The sequence below is a fragment of the Marmota marmota genome, unplaced genomic scaffold, assembly GCF_001458135.2.
Source record: "Marmota marmota marmota unplaced genomic scaffold, marMar, whole genome shotgun sequence".
Classification (NCBI taxonomy): Eukaryota; Metazoa; Chordata; class Mammalia; order Rodentia; family Sciuridae; genus Marmota; species Marmota marmota.
In genome coordinates this window covers 9,190,148-9,209,827 of record NW_025999853.1, presented here as the reverse complement: position 1 = coordinate 9,209,827, position 19,680 = coordinate 9,190,148, and the positions used below count along the sequence as shown (strand labels likewise).

General features: G+C 35.9%; 1 long non-coding RNA gene across 4 annotated transcripts in view; it reads left to right on the top strand.

Moving 5' to 3' along the window:
- Positions 1–19,680, top strand: part of LOC125616801 — a 142,741-nt gene that overhangs the window by 111,477 nt on the left and 11,584 nt on the right. Inside the window, exons 1-3 of one of the 4 annotated variants that reach the window (XR_007347558.1) lie at positions 14,225–15,385; positions 16,902–16,948; positions 18,356–18,543. This is a non-coding gene — a long non-coding RNA (uncharacterized LOC125616801). Of the gene's footprint in view, positions 1–14,224; positions 15,386–16,901; positions 16,949–18,355; positions 18,544–19,680 lie in introns of those variants that run through there. The other 3 variants (XR_007347553.1, XR_007347562.1, XR_007347555.1) reach the window with 3 other exon arrangements.

The following is a 19,680-nucleotide window of genomic DNA, read 5'->3' as shown; positions in this document are numbered from 1 at the left end:
GTAGTTTTAAAAAACTTACAAGAAGCACTTTACATAATTAATAAGAAATCTTCAAAATAAGATAGTACAGAAAGACAAATCACATATATTAATTTTAATTAAAATCATCCATGGGCAAATTTGTCTTATTAAAAGATATTCTCAATCTAGATTTTTAAAAATATCTAATTATTTGATTTTTTTATAAGAGACATATTTAACACAACCTGAAAGTTTAAAAGCAGAATTATGAGCAGTGATGTTAAAAATTTAATGAGAAGGAAAGAAGGCATTTTAATGTTAATATCAAATAAAATTTAAGGAAAAATGTTATGTATGATGAATTATTTTTGATATACAATAGAGATATAGCTTTTGTGAACCTTGTCTCACTAAATGTTGAACTAGAGAAGGCAAAGACAATTAGAAGTACAAATAAAATTGAACAAGCACATACTAAGTGCTTTTCTTCTGAGCCCAAAAACTATATAAAAAAAAAGAGCTAGAGTTAGATATTGAAGTAACCAAAAAAAATTATATTTAAGCTAACAAAGGGGCTGGGAGTGTAGCTCAGGGGTAGAGTGGAGAATCAGCCTGCAAGAAGCCTTGGATTCAATCCTTAACACAATAAACAAATAACAGGGGAGAAGATTTTTCTTGAATCAGAGCCCAATCCATAGAAGCAAAAAGAGAATGGAGGTACCAGAAACAAGTTAGGGATGTTTTTATAATAAACCTCTTACTGCCAAGGACCTAATCTAGAAAACCACAAGTCATGAGGAAGACACTACAACTTAGCACACAGTGGTGAGAATTCTGTTGCAAAAAATGAACTCACAACACAACATTACCAAGCCCCATGAGAAATGACTGCATTGCCACAAGTCTCAACAGTTTTAACAAATAAAAACGCTCTCATCTTAGGAAATGGTATTAGTGAACCAGACAAAAAAAGGACGTTAGATAAAAATTTAAGATCCTTAAACAGATAAAGGAAGAAATCTTGAAATAAAAACAGGAGTTTATAAAATAGGGATGATTTAAACAAACAACAATAGTGAGCTCATTGAGATTTGAAGGAAATTACACGTGTATGTAGGTACGTAAAGATACCTGTACATATGTGTTTGTATGTAAAATTCTTTAGCTACAAGAAATAGAACTGAAGAACAAATTAATGAGTTAAAAAGCTTAACAGAGAACTTCTTTTCAAAACAGAGAATAAAATAAAAAGGAGATAGACAAGAGGAAAGAAAAGACACGTGGAGACAAGATCCGAAAGTTCCAACATTCATCTAATAGAAGCATCCTAAAGACAGAACAGTTTCAGTGGAGGTGAGATACTCATTGAAGAACTCACCAAGTGAAAACCCAGAAAGAGAGAAAAGAAAACAACCCTTAGTTGTTGTAAACTTTAGAAAATAAAAGATAGAAAAATAATTCCTAATAGCCATGAGAGAGAATGGTCAAATTACAGACAGAGGAATGAATATCAGTTTAAAAATACTTTTTCATCATCAATATTGGAAATAAAAACACAATGGAAATTTTATACTTAGGCAAAGTTGCATCCATCAGTAAGGTTAAAATAAAGATTTTTCAAACAAACAAGCTTACACAATGTCTGCCAACCAATGATGCTCTCAGGGCAAAAAGGAGAATTACTAGGTAGTTCAGCAAGGGAAAGGGGAATCCAGGGAAATAGTGAATCAACAGTGAACAAAGGAAACAGTCCAAGTATTACTGTATAAAAAAAATTGCTTAAAAAGATTAAAGGTGTAACTAAATCTATATTTAAATATAGAAGTGTGGGGAGTAGTTAAGAGAAATAACTGCATGCTAAACTTTTATGATATTTGGGATTGGGAAGAAAATAAGTATTTTGGAAAAAACACATTTGAAGGCTTAAATGAATATAGTTGAGGAAAATCACAAGGTATAACTTTAAAGCAAGAGAAGGAAATGGGACAGAAAATATGTATAATCCAACCAAATTCGGAAGAAAGGTGAAGCAATGATGTGGCAAGAGAAAAACATGAATTAAGGTGAAAAGAATAAGTGAAAAACCATCAGTACTAAAATATACAGTAGTTGGAATTACACATTTAATAAGAATGGTTAAATACCAAGTAAAGGTCTCTGGATTCAACAAACAGAAATAATACAACTTTTAATCAAACAGCATGGAACACGTGTAAAAGATGATCATATTCCATGCCACAAAAGGAAACCTCATCAAGACTGATACTGAATAAACCATGTTCACTGACAAAGTTAGCAGTAAAAGCAAGGCTTCCCCAAAGGCCAGCTATTTTGAAATAAAAGCAAAGCATGCAGAAACACACCAATTTAATTCATTAATTTAATGAAAATAGCATATTTTTAGAATTAAATTAAAATAAAAATTGTAGAGTATTAATGAAATTGGTAGTGTGAGGATATTTATATCCTTAAATGGTTTATTAGAAACTAAAAGTTTAAAAATAAATTATTCTTTCCATGCAAGCAGCTAGGGGGAAAAAAAACAAGAAACAAAGAAAATAGTGGAGTGGAAATAACCAAGAGAAAAAGCAAAATTAAACAAACAAACAAAAAATGCACAAATACCAAATAGTAGAGTTGATTAGCAAAATCCAGAGCTGGTTCTTTGAAAAGGACTGTATGGTAAGCAATTAAACTGGAAAAACCAAAACAATACAAAGAAAGAAAGCACAAAAGCACAAGCAGAATTTGAAATGAAAATAGAATTATAAACAAAGATGTTTTTCAAATTTTTAAAAAAGTTATGAAAATTTCACAAACAACTTCTTACCAGGAAATTTGAAACCTAAATAAACAAAACATTTTAAGGAACATATAAATTGTCAAAATGAGTTCCACAATGAAGGCCAATAAACATAAAAATGTAAACAGAAGCCAGAAATTTTTCCTAAGAAAAGGCACCAAGCCCAGTTGACTTTATAGGTAAGTTCCACCAAAACTTCAAGGTAAAAATAATTCTCATCCTATGCGAACTATTCTGAACAATATAAAAAAGTAGGAAAAGAGCCAACTTATTGTGTAAAGTCGTCTTTACACAATAGATAGAAAAATAATTCCTAAAAGCCATGAGAGAGAATGGTAACAATAATATCTAATTGGACTCTGTTCATTAGTGAGAATTTGTCTATAATTTCTTTTGGCATTAATTTTATTCATAGGTAGTGTGTGGCTTTTGTTGATGTGAAAGAGAACTTTCTAACTATTACTAGTTCTAATTGGTTATTGCTGCTTTAAATAAAACTCTGTTTAAAATGATTTTGAAATCATTTGACAGAAAGGGACTTTGTCCTTAAAGGAATTTACTTAGTTTTATGCTTGATTTCAATAGCTCTCTCAAACTTCATGGTTATAGCAATTTATATAGTGCAGACACATACTCTGAATTATGAGCATTTATTTGGGGGGAAAGAAAAGGGAAAACAGTCTCAAAGGTCCCAAGCATCATACATCAAAATTCCCTTTCATCATTCTGTGTTTTACAGATACCTTCTGTGTGCAAACCATGGAGGCTGCACAGATGGTAGACATTATAGGAATGGTCACTCTGCTATGACAGGCTTGAGAAACAGCTCTGTCTCTAATCCCAGGGAAACATTTTTCTCTTTGTAGTTTCTTCTTTCTACCATTTCTCTCTGAGATCATTGCTGGAAAGAGAACTAATAGTTGAATTGCTACATTTGCTGCTCTTGCATTAGTGGAGACTGAGGTGGCTCTGTCCAGGGACACACACATTCTCAGGGCTGCAGCATTGTTTCTTGCCACGTATTGGCACCGACTTTCCTATACACTCGCTGTACACCTACATAAGGTCATCAAGAAAGCATGCAGTCCTGGTTTCACATCCTGACCCTATGGTTCTCTGGTCGAGTGATCTCAGGCATATTAATTCACTTCTCTATTCCTGAAGGCCCCTATTTGCGAGATGGGTCATTAAAACTTGTTAGCCCAGGGTTGTTAGAGAGAAGATGTTATATAATACCTATAAAATTATTTAGCACTACTCATAGACAGCTGGTATTCCACAATTTATCAGCAGGCTTGTACCCAGATCACCCAATCATAATGTCCTTTGGGAAAAATTTGTTCTGAATTTCAAACAATCTATTGACAAATGAACTTCAGAATCATAAATAATCAGGAGTTCCCCTATAAAATACTTGGTATCCTGGCGATTATGAAATTGACAATTAAATAAATATAGTCACCAACTTCTATGTTCTTTGGGGTAGGAGCTGAGTCTGTATCTAATGCCTATTACACCGCAGACATTCAAATATTTGAAAAAACAAAGGCGAATGATTTATGTAGATGTGATTATTAATGAAAATAATTGGTATGATTCAGCACTTCCTAGTTGACAAAGAACATTCATTGTCATAGTTTCATCTGTGTCTGCACCAAAGCCCAGGGAGTAAGTTCAACAAAGTATCATCTTTTCCCATTTTGCAGTTAAGAAAACTAGGACTAAAAAATTTTCAGTGACTGTCTTAAGGTCAAAGTTAGAACTTGGAACTCAGGTTCACTGACTCTTTAAGTAAAACTTTGTTACTTTTCTCACAGCACCTTGTGCTTTGGGAAGGTGTCCGGACTAAGTAGAATATTGCTAAGAAGGTCATGGGAGAGTAATTTGGCAGTTTCCTGCAAAGTTGAAAATTTGCAAACTCCATGACCTTCTAGGTGTACACCCCAGGGAATGTCTCTACAGGTGCACAGGGACAAGAAAGCAAGAATGTTTATTGCGGCATCATTTGGTAATAGCGAAGCTGGAAGCAACTTAATGTCCATCTGCAGGAGAATAAATAAGTGAATTCTATTCTCTTCATAAGATAAATTGTTATTCAGCAATTAATACAGTGGGTTAGCACTCAGAAATGTGATATTTAATGAAAAAAGGAAATTTCAGAATGTTACATATAATATTTATATAACAATTTTAAAAGTGGAAATGCTATGTACTGTTTACAAACAAATATATTTTCTATAAAATCAAAAACATAATGTATAAGAATGCATACAAATTTTAGTGCACTGATTGCTTCTGGGAAGGAAAGGAGAAACTGAAAGGGGAGCAAAGGAGACCCCACTTTTACTGTAATGTTCTCATCCCCTTTGTTAATGTGAAAATAAGAAACCAGCATGGGAAAATGCTAACATTTGCTAATTTCTGTAGTTGAGCACATGATGTGTTTCTCTTATTATTTTCTCTTTTTACGTACAATTTAAGTTTGTGTTTTTTTTTTTTTTTTTTTGGTCCCAGGGATTGAACTCAGGGACATTCAACCATGGAGCCACATCCCAAGACCTATTTTGTATTTTATTTAGAGACAGGGTCTCACTGCGTTTCTTAGTGCCTTGCCATTGCTGAGGCTGGTTTTTGAACTTACGATCCTCCTGCCTCAGCCTCTTGAAATGCTGAGATTTACAGACATGAGCCATCACACCTGGCCAATTTAAGCTTTTTAAAGTTAAAAATTATACAGTCATTTAGAATGGAGTATAGCAGAATGCTTAAAAACACGAGTTTGAAAGACACACCAGGTTCAACTCCTAATTCTGCTAATATAAATGCTATTAAAGTGAAACAGGTTCTTATACTGTAGGATTTCTCATACCTGTAATGAACTGATGTGCACTGTGAGGCTTACGGAAGAATATATAATTTTCAAAACTTCCCAAACTTGTTTGGCCATGGAATGAGAGTGTTTTGGGACAAAGTCTGATAAAGGCTGATTATATAAATAGTACATATTTAAGGAGTAGCTTAAATGATCTATTGCCTTAATTTTGAAAAAGGTTTCTCTTAATCTCCCTCCTATTTAAACAAACTGTTGTGTTTTTCCTATTCCCACTGTTTTTAAGGTCCATTTCCTTGTAAAAGCAGGGAATCTATCCCCTCTCCTTCTGTTCCTTAGCAAAGTGGCTATTAAGAAGACAGGTTTTTTTAATGGCTCAGCAGGTCATAGGATTGAGATAATTTCCTTCCAGACTAGGACAGTTCATTTGATGTGAGAAAATTCCAAGGTCTTTTACAGAAAAAAAAATCTGTCTATCTGTCTATCTATCTATCTATCTATCTATCTATCTATCTATCATCTATCTATCTATTTTTGTTATCTTTTCTCATTTCTAGCTTTGGGAAGTATCTGTAAGATGTTTGAAATAACATTAAATCCATTTCCCTCCCAGTTACTCAGAAGTTTATTTCTGTTTTATTTTGTTCAGGGTCCATGCCTCCTATCAACGTGGGCATCTTTTGGCTTAAAGCCCCCTGAAGTGTATTTCAAGCTATTTGTCTACACCATGCCCACAGGTATCCTACCTCCTCCTTAGGAATTTCTGTCAGAGACACCTCAGAAGATATCACACATGTCACATACAGAACATTGTCTTATTCGTACCCCTCCAGCCCATAAAATCCTATAAACCAATAGAATTGAATTTCTACCCCAACTCGGTCACTTATGAACTAATAAAGACTAAGATCAGGCTCATTTATATCATATAGTATCTTATATTACTCTAGTTCATGAATTCAAAGGGGCACTTTTTTTCACTTCTCAACATTTAGGATATTGTGATGCATCTTTAATTCTTGGCATCTTGCAATTCACCATCAGCCATATTTTTTCCATATTTTAATGTCTTTGAAAGAAATATGCATTTTTGAGAGCTTCTCATGTTTGATGGAAAATGGTCTTTGTCATCAGCCATGTCTTTCTGGCCAGATCCTTAAGGTGAAGAGTTCTCCCTTCATATTCCTTCCCTCTTGCCTGCAGGGGTTTACACCAACCAGTGAGAGCAGTGAGCATTTACCTACCAAAAAGAAGCATTATGAGTATACAGAGTAAGAGACTGAGATAAAGAGTAAACGACTCAGATCTTAGCACTACCCCTGATAAATTGTGGGAATTTCTTAACTTCTTGTGGCCCAGAATTCTCCACATAAAACAAGTGACTTCTCCTGCCCCAGGTGCTTCATAGAGCAATGGTGAAGATGAAATGAGATAGTGTGGGCGAAATTACTTTGTGTACCCTAGAGTGGTACCTCAGTGTCTTCAAGCACTTCTCAGTATCACTGTTGAGTTGGCAAGCTGTTTCTATATAGGACCTTTTATACATTTCAAAGAGAAGGTTCATGGAATCTCAAGCCAAATTGTCTTAAGATAGGGTTTCTGTGACTTCTATGGGCTTGCTTTGTTTTATTCATGGGTGACATATTTCTGATACAATCATTGTCTTAGCCTTGGGTGTAATATAGCCTGGGTCTGGAGCAAGTTGGGAATTAATGGTTTTATTCTAGGTTCTGCCTCTGACCTTGGTCTTCATTTGACCTCTGGTAAATTCAGATGTCCAAGAGGGCAAGCTGTCTAGACACAGAACATTTAGCTATGGTTTACCTTGGATTTGAAACATTTCCCCCAGTGATTTATATCTCTGACATGGTCTCATTTTATATAACCCCAAATAAAGCCTCATTTGTTTCCCTTGGCCTCTTTGAAAACACCAGAGCTGCTTACTCCATATATTCAAGTTTTGCAAAATTCCCTGGGATGTATCCCCTTATATGTAGCAAGCCAGTTCTGCTTTGTTGATTAGCTTGGTGATCTCTTGAGCTTCTTTCAGGACCTCAGAGCTTGAGTTCTCATGGTGAAATGTGCCAAAACTGACAGACAGAGAATATAAATTGGTTTCTATAATTGAAGGTCCTGTACTTACTTCCTGGAAGTTGAGCTCCCACTCAGCTTTAGAACTTTCTGCAATGATCTGTGAGTATAGGTATGAAGTGCACTGGGGGCTCAGAGTAACAGTGGAACCCCAGCCAAGTGTCTTGTCCATTGAGAATGTGTTACTAATTCCCAAATGCCAACTCTTCAGTTGCAAATGCCCTTGTTAAACCTTCCTGTCTTTTTAAATTAGCATGTCTTATTGGATTAGCCATAAACCAACAAACATATTTTTCTATGTACCAATCAACTCACGTACTATTTTTCATTGAGCTCATTTCATAACCAGTACATTGCTATGGAGGAGACAAGCAAAGGAAAAATCTCAATTGTTGCCTTCCAGGAAATTCCATTGTGGTTGAAGAAACTGAACCTCAGGAGACAGTTACATTATTAGTTAATAGAACTGAGGCTTAGTGTAAACAGAACTGTAGCACTTCTATGCATCTGGAGGTCCAATGTGACTGTTCCTATACACTGTAGATTATATATGCACACACATACACACACACACACGCGCGCGCGCGCGCTTTGGCATAATCTAAAAACAAGCCTCAAAAGAATTATAGCTGTGATTATTGTCTGGTGTGTGTATCTCTGCATGTGGGTGAGTGAATATATTGCTGGAGTTGCTTAAGTATGAAAAAGACCCAAGAAGACAAGGCATAGTGACCCATAGTGATCTCTCTTCAGTGCCTGGACCACTGTCTAAAGATGATATATGTTGTTAATGCTTTGAAATTTTACTTAATATTGAGATGGATGAATGACCTAGGACCCTAAGGGGAAGGATGATTAACATCCTGGCTTTCATCCCTACAATCTTTTAGCTGATGTCAGTTGTTGGATTATCTGTTCTCTGAAAATTTGAATCCATTTGTGTGCTGGCTTCTTCTAGAGAAACACATCTGAGATCCTTAACATAGTGTGACGGACTCCAACACGGCCACCTTCAAAGATCGTGTCCTTGTTTGATTTTGGATGCCTTTCTCATTCGAGGCCCAAGTGACTGAATTCATTATTGATGTGTTGGCAGGTGTAGTGCTCACATTCTTCTGGATTAAATAGGATTTAAATGTGATCATTCAGGTAGTCTGCTTTAAATTTGAGGGAGCATGTTTCTATTCCACGAAGATAGGGGGGTCTGCACATACTCAAGAACGACAGTAAAGTTAAAAGCATTTCATATTACTTTTATTTTTTTCTTGTTAATTTTTCTGAAGCTGTTTTTTTTTCCATTTTATTTGATTTTTTAAATCTTGGGAATGCTTTAAGGAAACGCATTCCTTCCCTCAAATGTCAAGTTTTTTTCTCAAATCAGCATGTATGGTATTTTATTTTGGGATAAATGCACTACAGAACCATGTCTGTACAGTCCGGTGAGGTGGAAGATTTCAGACAATTCAACAGTAAATGATTGTTTCCACTCAATTATCCAGATATTTTAAATGAATGTGCTAAAAGAGTTTTGTCTGATATCATCTATATCAAAACCTCCATTCTCCACATTGTTTTGCATAAACATAGTGTGTGTAGTATTTTTTAAAAAGGATTATTAACCATTAAAACAAAACAAAACAAAAAAACCCTTTAGCATTGGAGATTTAATTCATTTTTATTCCAGTTTGTTTCCTGTAGAAGGGAATTTAGCAAAGCATTCTGTGTCCCTTTTTTACCCCATTATATTCTCAGGAGCAGCTGCTGTTGCCTTGGCCACAATACAACATTTATTTGCTGATTTTAGGACATTAATGTCCAAACTTGGCTGAGCTGTAGGGATCCTGAACTTCTTGGAATACAAGGCTATACTCCATGGGTCATGGGCCTGAGAGGCACCTGTGAGTATAACACCCTTCCTAGTCTGTGAGCCCAAATCTCTTGGTTTCCACTGACAATGTCCTAAACCCAGGGGAGCCCGGGTGACCTTTTAGTACAATCGAGATGCAAAGACTAAGGTCAGACACTGCTTCCATGAAGCAAGGGGCCTCTTCTGGACTTCTTCAGAGATCTAGAAACTCAATACTCCATTGTCTGACCAGTTTGGGGGCTTCACTTAGGAAAGAGGGAGGCAGTCCAGACAGACATTTCTGAATCTTCCATTATTGGGAGTTTTGATCCACACTCAACCCATTCTAAAGACTTCCTGCACAGTGCCCATTGGCCAACTGTTTTCTATATCACCTGCCTTGGGCAACTGGCAGGGTTCAAACTTCCACTGTCCTGAGAACCCTGTCAAAGGACAGGAGACCTCTGACAATGATGCAGTAGAAGGTGCCATATCTCATTCAGGTGTCTGCTTTAAAATCTTCCATGGCTCATGATCTAAAAGGTCCTCTGTGCTCTAGATCCTGTCAGCTACTCCCCTCCTGTCACTTGCCATCGGTTATCTTACATTTCAACTGTTGAAAGCCATTTAAATCCCCATGCTCCTCCCCCCCAAAAAAAACTATATTCTTTCTTGATTTTCTTTTTCTGTTTAAGTGTTCCTTCTACTTGAAATGCTCTATTCCCAGCAGCCGCCCATCATTCCCCTCCTACACCCACCTTGCCACCTGTCTGAATGTCAAAAGGTATCATTCCCTCCAGGAAGACCTCCTTCAATCTGTCAGTCCAGCCCTATCCCTGCTAGTGGTGCATACATGCTAGACTGCTTTACCAATAACTGATTGTGTCTCTGTCTCCCTGTTAGACTTATGAGCTGCTTTAAGATTCTGAGGTTTTTTTTATCTTTAATTTTTTTTCTTATGCTTGACTCCAATCACAGCCCAGTGGATACTCAAAACAAATGCTGAATAAACTGAACGAATAAGTAAGAGTTCCTGGGTGGGTAGGGGGTGATTTTTGTTGTTGTTGTTCGAAGTTGTATTCAATGGTGAACAGAATAAGCCACACCATCATAATAACAGCTGTGTTCTGAACAGCTATGATATGACAAGTGTGTTGAATATGTGTAACCCTGGCAATAACACTCCGAGGTAGGTTCTATAATTATTCCTATTAAAAGATAAGGGGAGGGCTATAATGATAACTATGATAGTAACATTTAAAATCTAAATTTTTAAAGGGGAAATTTCAAGAGAAGTTAAGTGATTTTCTTAAGGCCACACATAGTCACAAAAAGTAGAGCCTGGGATTGCTAACCAATGCCAAAGTAATATGCTTTAATCAACAACATCATATTTTTTGGAGGCGGGTACAGAAACTGGCCATGTTGGATACCAATTGAAATTCCCCCAAATGCAATTAGGTTTTGAATTACTCTGTGGGGAAAACTCCAAAAGCAGTAGAATCAAAAAATATTTCATTCAGTCTTGGTCTGGCAGAGTCCGTATGCACATGGGCTCCAAAGGCAGGAACAGCTTGTTAATTTGGCATTTAACTACCAGAAATTTCTATTAACAATTACTGCTGGGAAGAATAATTGACACATAATGATGGCTCTAGTGTATTGGTTGGTCTTGAGGTACCTTCTGAGTCATCAAAGAAAATAAAACTCATGATCAGTCTAAGCCTTAGAATTAAGTGTGTTCTATTATCTTCAGAATCTTTGGATGTTAGTAATCTTTGAATAACTTCCATATGCTTTACTGTCTTAAATATTTTAATGACCAGAAGACCCCTGTAAAGAGAAAGTTTATTATAATTTCAAACTTTATTATTTTTCTTTAAGTTTAGTAGGTGTTGATGTAATTTCTGAAATGTAAATTCCTGAGAAAATGGCAATTTCTACTTTGTTTATTAGGTACTTTTCAATTAGTAGATATCATTTGCTCATTTAATACATTTTTGTAAGGCACCTGGCATGTGTGCAGGTACTGTATTGAGTACTGGAGTTACAGGTATGGTTAAGGCATTAGTCTCTGTCTTCCCATCATGAGGGAATCTTTGGAAGTTTACGATGTTAAGGATTTTGATGTTAAAGGTTTTGATGTTTCTGATGTTAAAGGTTCACAAAGATTAATGGTATCATGGATAATACTAAGATTTTTTAGGGTTGAATTAAAGAAAGCCTACAAATGCTGTGTATAGAAAAGAAAAGACAATGATGAGACTTGAGGACTGAGAAACAATTAAAGTGTAGCAATTGTTTGGGTATCTGCACATGGGCAAGAGGCCTGTGTCCTGTAATGGGGAACACACTTAAATCAGACTGACAGGGTTCAGAAAGTTTGGACATTATATCGCAGAAGAAGTGACAAATTATTTCCATCTGTGGGCTAATCCATTAGCAGCGTCCTATTTGGGGTGTTTGATGAGGTCCCTCTGCATTTCAGAAAAAGTGTTGTGTGTGATTTTTAAGGTCCACCATTGGTGTTAGAGGAGGAATAAAGGCCTTTGCCATCCTATCTGTGGAAAATGGAAAACCATTAACCAGTCAATCAATATTTTTTTGATCATCTTCTATTGCCTGGATAAAATGTTGCCCAGAACCAAGCTTACCATGGAATATAAAGAAGAAAATTTGCTGTTGTTCTGACAATATAACTGAGAAGTAGATGTCCCTGGCATAGTCTGTCTGTAGTACAGACCCAGGAAGAAATGAAATCCAGGCTTTGCTTTTTGCATCAACTTTGATGTATAAGAATATATTATTTTTCTTCAGGATAATTCAAGGAGAAGGATAGACAGTTCAAGAGAACTCTTGTATCATCTCCCAAATGTCATGGTGACCAGATTCGATCAGGGCTTTGGGGAGGAAGGTCAACAGCCTGAAACTATCAACCAAGCAGGTCTTCACTAGAGTGAAAGCCAAGCAAAGTACACTGAAGAGGAGGGGACTATGAAATAAGTTTTAGGTCTCTAATTCCCTCTCCACTAAGAGCCTTCAAGTCAAGGGTCCAAGGCTTGGATTGGCTCCATCTCTGGATTGGCAGCTCACTTAGACCACTGCAGAGCTGGGATTTGTTTGCTTTAAAGTTTCCTCCAAGACATATTTAATAGGCAGATGTAAACCTATATGTTCTCCTTCCAACAAATCTTGGATCCTTGTGTTCCTTGATGCTTGCACTCTTTCCCAGGGTGTCTTTAGCAACATGATCTTTACTTTGCTGAAGGAGAAGGGCCTTTGGCTTGCATGCTTTCCCACCACCCTGTCAGTTATTATGGCTGTTTTTTTTTTTTTTTTTTTTTTAGATGGCTCATTCCAGCTTGTTTATTTATGACGGGCCCTGTGGTCAGCTGCAAACTTAGTTTGCAGTTTTTTGGTAACATTTATTGTTTTCATCTGATTAGGGAAAAATGCATGCCGATGGTTGAAAATTTGAAAAATACAGTGAAGAATAAAGATGAAAATTCAAATCACTCACGATTCTATCACCCAGAGCTAATAACTTTTAATGTTTGGAATACTTCTTTTCTGGCTTTTTTTTTTATATTTGCAGATATTCAGTGAGCATGCCTCCAGGTTTTTCCAAACAAAATATAATTTCAATTGTTTCTGCTATATTTTTTTAACCATTTTAACTAATATAACCACCTAAATCTTTGTTTCAAAGAAATTGTAGTCACTATTTACAAGTGGTTTATTGATTATTGATACAAACATACCAATTTAAATCTTCATTAGCATGATAATGTATCATTTCTCTATTCCCTTATGTATCATTAATTTCAATTTTTTAATATCATAGACTAAAAATAATATCTTTTTTTTTGTACACAGGGCTCTTAATCACAAAGCTACATCCCCAGCCCTCTTTTATTTTTTATTTTGAGACAGAGTCTCGCTAAGTTGCTTAGGGCCTTGCTAAATTGCTGAGGCTGTTCTCAAACTTGTGATCCTCCTGCCTCAGCCTCTCAAACCACTAGAATTACAGGTGACTGCCACCACACTTGGCAAAAATAGCAGCTTCTTAATTTAAATACCTCTTCTTGGATTACTTCTGAGCTTTGTAACCTTTGATGAAGTGTTGAATCCAGAAATCCTAGAATTTTGTCATTGTTTTTATTTGCATTCCATTGATATTGAGTCTTGACTCTTCTAACTAGGGTATATGCACATTTTTCATTCATAAAACATGTTAAATCTCAACACAATGTATTTTCTCTTCCCTCAGCAAACATGCACTCATAAAATATTTATTGAAAATCTACTGATTCAGTCTTCTGAATCTAAAGTTGGATAGATAAAAATTGAAGGTCTCCAACTTTTAGAAGCTCATAGTGTGGAGGCAACATAAACACAGATAAAATGGGAAATACAATGCTTTTATGCCACACGGTCAATATTTACTGATTACTATCTGTGTGCCACAGATTATGCTAAGCGTTAAGGAAACCAACAATGAACAAGATAGGCATCGTTTGTTTTCTTTATGTGGCTTGGACTGTTAGCTATACAGAATAGCATAAAAGTTATTACAATACAGCAGTGTAAGTTAGAGGCAGCTTAAAATAGTGGCTAAGGACATGGCTTTGAAGCCAGACTGTCTGGCTTAACCACTAATTAGCTGACCTCTGTGATTATGGGCAGGTAAAATATTCATACTGTCCTTCCGTTTCCTCATTGAGGAAACAGAAGCAATCACAGCGTTGTTTTCTAGATTCATGTAATCCATTTAGAACAAGACCTAGTATATAGTGAGCGCTCATGTATGCTTTTTTCCTATTTTAAGAACCGTGATGCAGGAAGCACAGTTTGGGCTATTCGCATGTGCAAGAGGGGCACTTGATTGACAGTTGAGATTTATGATCCAGGAAGCTCCTTTAGGAGGAAAAGCCAGAAATCTGAAAGATGAGGAGGTAACATAGCATATTTGGGTCTGTGTAGGTGTGTGAGGGTGTAGTGTCCACCCAGAGAGGACAACATGAGCAAAATTTTATTCCCCCAAATCTAAAAGAGGCTCAGTGTGAGGGTCTTCCAGTTGTCTCTTGTTGGGTAATGGTCCGCCTCAAAATTCAACTGCTTTAAAATTCTTTAGGAGAACAATTTAAATAACTATGAAATTTGCATCAAAAACCACGGAGACTAAAAGATAGTAGAATAAAATATTTAACATGCTGAAAGAAAAAAAAACTACCAACAAAATTTGATATCCAGCAAAAATATCCTTTAGGAATGAAAGCAAAATACAATCTTACGCAGATGAAGGGAAATTGAGAATATTTGTCACAAGCAGATTTGTCTCTAAAATAAATGAAGAAGAAGATTCTTCAGGCTGCAAACAAATCAAACTAGAAACTTGAAACTTCAGGAATGAAGAAAGAACAGCAGAGATGGTAAATAGCTGAGTAAATATAACAGACTTTTTCCTCATCTTAAAATTCCTTAAAAATGTGTATGACCATTGAAAGGAAAATTGGTAACTTTGCCTGATGGGATTTTTCAATAGACATAAATGTGATACAGATGACAGCAGTAACATTTAGCCGGAGAGTAAAGGAATCTGTTTGGTTCCAAGTCTTCTATGTTTTACTTGAACTGGTAAAATACTAACTCTAAACATACTATTAAAGGTTGGGCATGAATATTTTGATCTCTAGGTCAGCCCCTATAAAAATAATACAAAGGCATATATCCTGAAAGTCAACAGAGAAATTAAAATGGAATGACAATGAGATTCAAATATTTTAAAAGTCTGAAAGGAGGGAAAGAAGACCAAATCATCGGGGAGGACAAATGGAAAGCAAATATTAAAATGGTAAGATTAAATCCAAACATGGTTGTATTAAATGTAGGTGGTCAATGCACATTGATCGTAGGACAGAGATGGATTTGTTTTTTAGAAAAGATAGAACAATATTCTATCTACAAGAAATCTGCTTTAGATATAATAATATAGGCAAGTTAAAAGTAAAGGAGAATATATTTACTATGTAAAAATGAATAAAAAGAGAGCTAGAATAAAAATAGTAGTATCAGGAACAGGAATTTTATGTTCAAGTTTTATTGTCTCTTCTGATTTCTTTAAGGTTGAAGCTAATTTCTTAGATTATTTATTGTTTTGTTTTTCCAACATAAGCATTTAAAAATAATGAAATAATGAAAGAAGCATTTAATACTATGATTTACAAGGAAAAGTACCAGGGATAAAGAGGAAAAAACACGCAATGAAAAAAGAGTTAATTTATCAAAAAGATATAACAATCCTAAATATTTCTATCTGCAAACAGAGTTTCAAAATACAGGCAGAAAACCCGATGTTAGAACTAAAGGGAGAAAGAGACAAATCCACAGATAAGGGAAGTATCAACACTTCTTTCTTAGTAATTGATAAAGAATTAGGAAAAAATTCGCAAAAATATACTAGACTTGAACATAATCAGCCAAATTTATTTGAAATTTATAGAACAATCAATCCAAAAAGAACCAAAAATATTTTTTTCAAGTAAACGTGGAATATTTACCAAAACAGAACATATTCTGGACCTTGGAGGTGGGGTGTGGTAGAAAAAAGCAACTTCACAAGTTTAAACATTTTTGATTCACACAGCTCGTGTCTTCTGACCATAAAATAATTGAATTGGAACTCAGTAACATGTGACTATCTGGAAACCTGACACATATTTGGAAAGAAAACAAAATACTTCAAATAACCTGTGGGTGAAAAAAGAAGTCTGAAGAGGAATTTTAAAATATTTTTGAACTTAGTGGAAATGAAAATATAACAGATCAAAATTTGTGCAAAGCAGCTAAAGGGACATTTTAGGAGAAATTTATAGTATTAAATACTTACGTTAGTGTTTTATTTTTATGCTTATATTAGAAAAAGAGGTACAATTTTAAAAAGCTAAGCTTACCTAAGAAATTAGAAAGAGAAGAGCAATAAAGCTCAAGTAAAATTAAATAAAAATGATGAAAAGCATACCTTGGAGTGAAGTGGAAAATAAAAATAATAGGAAAGATAAATGAAACAAAATAACATTAATAAGCCTTAAAATAAAATGATCTAGAAAAAAGAGGCACATACCAAATCAGGAATAAGAGGAGATATCACTACAGATCTTTCAGATATTAAAAGAATAATGACAACCATATGCCTCCAAATTTGATAATTAAATGAAATGAATCAATTCCTTTAAAAACATAAATTTCCAATCCAAACATAGTCATGGTGATTTTCTACCTTCAATGCCTGTAGCATGTGTGCCACAAAAGAGGTGCCCAATAGATGGAACTGATGAATCTAACATCCTCATGAATTTCTCTTTCACCAGGAACTTCAGGATTTGGAATCAACTCTAACCATAGAATTTCAAAGGAGGTAAGAAGTATAATTGTCCATTTTTCATTATTGTTGCTTTGCTTTCTTTTGTGGGAATACCTTTGCAAATGCAAATCCAAAATAATGAGCAAACCTATGCCGTATGTACAAACTGTTCTTTTTTAAAATATTTATTTTTAGGTGTAGTTGGACCCAATACCTTTATTTAAATTTATTTATTTTTATGTGGTGCTGAGGATCAAACCGAAGGCCTCACACATGGTAGGTGAGTGCTCTACCACTGAGCTATAATCCCAGCCCCAATAAACTCTGTTCCGATGTATGTTGCCAAACTAGTAGTAGATAACGCAGGTGGTTTTGCAGAAAAGAGAAGGAACATCTCTGAATGCTAGGCACCTCATAAATATTAAGTTAGATAAAAGGGGATTAGACTGGCGAGATTTAGATCCTTTTGAAACTTAAGTAGAAGGGCTATTTCTGTTTCTTCACCTGTTTTCATATTTTCAGACAGAGGGGGAAGTAAAGAATTCTCCAGCATGATTGAAAGTACTTAGGGTACATGAATTTCTTCTTTGTGTTTTGATCTTCAAAGTAAGAAATCTAAAGGTGCTATCAAAGGACAGCACCCACACACTTTAAATTTTTTTTTTTTACCAGTTATAGAAAAATGTTGTTTTATCAGTGACAAATCAGAAGTATATGTGTAGGATAAGTCGGAATTTTAAAAATTCAAGTCCATAGATTTTGAAAATTCTGAAACAAGTCCATGGTAAAAGAGAGAGTATTTTGCCTGAAGAGAGAAGTCAGCACACTGTGGCCTAAAGGCCAAATTCAGTTCTCCACTTGCTTTTGTGAATTCGGTTTTATTGGAACAGATCCATGCCCATTTGTTCATGCATCGCCTATGGTTGCTTTCAGGGTTCAACGACAAAGTACTCACAATAGAGAATACGTAGCCAAGTCTAAAATCTTTCTTCTTTGGCCCTTTACAGAGAAATTGGCCAACCCTTGGCTAACTAGATGCTTGCCACAATCAAGTTTAAGTAAACTGATCTAGGTCTCAAATGCTTCTTGCCCATCTAAACTTGGAGTTAACTTGTTCTCAAGCAGGGAGTTTGGCATCCAATGCCCGGGTTGGGTCCTGACAGCTCCTTTTAAATAGAACCTCTGTTTTCTCACCTATAAAATAAAACGTCTAGTTCATGGTAAAGGCCCATGATCACTCAGCTTGCTCAAATATGGATATTTGGATATGACAGTCCCAGGCTAAATAGACTTATTTTTGACCTTGAAATAAAGCAACTTTATAAGGCGCTTTACAAAGTCGTTTGACTCTTCCTGAAGCGTGATGTTGGGAGTTTAGTTTTTAATGTACCTGGCACAAAAAAATTACACAACGATTTTAAATTACAATCTTGTCTCTAAGACCACTTCTCCTTTTTACAGAAATCCTTCACTACCTGAACTCTCATCACTCAACCGTTTACCAAAATATAAAAACCCAAAATGCACCAGTGTGTATATGCCAGGAAATTGCTAAAGTTGGATGCAATTATAGGTGAGAGAGCTTGTACTCTGAGTTGCTGTTGGATCTCAGCTCTTCTAATAAAATGACATCCCATTATTTAAACATGGTATGTATTATCACGGTCATCATTTCCCCTATATTAAGTGATGATATCTTCTAAGAAAATGGAAAAGCCCGTGGAGAAAGTTGTTGAGCCTGAGAGGCTTTGGAAAGTCCCATCATTGGCAGAAAGATTGGAAAGCATAAAGCATACTGAGAAAGGTGACTGCATAAAAAATATGTTTGCCATCATTTTATCCTCACTTACCATGCATTTAATATTTCTCTCTCTGTGAAAAAGTACTGTCGGTTTATATTATGCAGAAAATCCTAGCAAAATGCAATATGACTATTTAGTGACATACCAGGAAATTGTTTAGGGTTTAAAAAAAGGATTGTGAATATAGTATTATGATTATTACTGTTATTATTCTCTTTTGAAATCAGGTACTATTGACTCCCACTGTCTAAACATTTCTTATCCAACAGGTTTTCAGAAATGGGCTAAATGTAGGTAAAGAGGCTAAGAAGGCCTGCTTGCACTCTCCTCTTGGGAGAAGAATTCGCATCTCTATTGCTAATCTCCCCATAGCTGCAGATTTCTCACTGTTTTGCCAATTGTCTCCCAAGACCTAGAATCCTCATTTCTGGGAGGTGGGCCTCTGCTCCCCAGGTGCCAGCTGCTTCTGCCTGGGTCTCCTGGCATAGCCTGCTCTTGTGTTCTGCTCATTCTTCCCCCTTCCAAATGGTTATCCTTTGAAGCTGTGCATGCCTAGGCAGAAGTCCCATTCTTTAGTCAAGCAAGTACAAGTATGCATTCTGTCTGTTCCCAACATTCTCTTTCAATATGGTCCTTCCATGGATCAGGACATGCTGTGCTGTGCCTTGGATCTCCCTGATGCTCAGTGCTCTACTGACTCGCCACCTGTTGTCAGTTGCCATTCCTTCAGAATGCAGTTCTGCACATGGGACAGAACTCCCTTGAAGCTCCTACAGCTGGGCCTGTCCTCCCAAGGTCATTCCTTGCAGGTGATCCTTCTGATTACACATCCCTCCATGCCCAGCTGTTCTGCACCACCAGAGAGTAGAGTAATGCCTAATTAGCCTCAGACATACACCGGGCTACCTCTTTAGGGGACTTTCTTGCGTCTGCTGTCCTTGATTGGTCCATTTTAACCTGACCCGTGTAATGTGAAATGTTGGC